Source organism: Etheostoma cragini, chromosome 12, assembly GCF_013103735.1.
Source record: "Etheostoma cragini isolate CJK2018 chromosome 12, CSU_Ecrag_1.0, whole genome shotgun sequence".
Lineage (NCBI taxonomy): Eukaryota > Metazoa > Chordata > Actinopteri > Perciformes > Percidae > Etheostoma > Etheostoma cragini.
The window spans coordinates 6,546,236-6,546,712 of record NC_048418.1 but is presented as its reverse complement, the minus strand read 5'-3'; positions in this window follow the sequence as shown (position 1 = coordinate 6,546,712).

Below are 477 nucleotides of genomic sequence, written 5' to 3'. Positions count from 1 at the left end.
TTAATTATAGCTGATCTATAAAGCATTAGTACTTATTAGCAGTTATTCAAGGCATTAGTTACAACATATAAACCCTTTATAAAGAGTGTCATATTCTGAATTGAACTATGAAAAAGACTGCAGTCACCGCTTTTGGAATGGTATAGGAGTGACAAACATACACAGTATAGCCTACCTTAACGCAGGACTATTATGCAAATAAGCATGCAGTATTGATTTTTGGATGTCATGATGATGATGGTGAGGATGCTCATGATGTTGGTGGTTGAAGACGTAGTGGTGATTAAAGTATTGACGGGCGTCATCCCGATAATAAGTCACTTCCGAGAGAGAGCGGTGAGGAAGAGATCAAGGGAGAAAAACGAGAAATTAGCAAACACGTGCTGAGAGATTTTCAAAAGTCACATTATATCAGAGAGGGAGATAGAGAGAGTGAGGGGGAAGAGAGAGAGAGAGAGAGAGAGAAAAGAGAGAGAG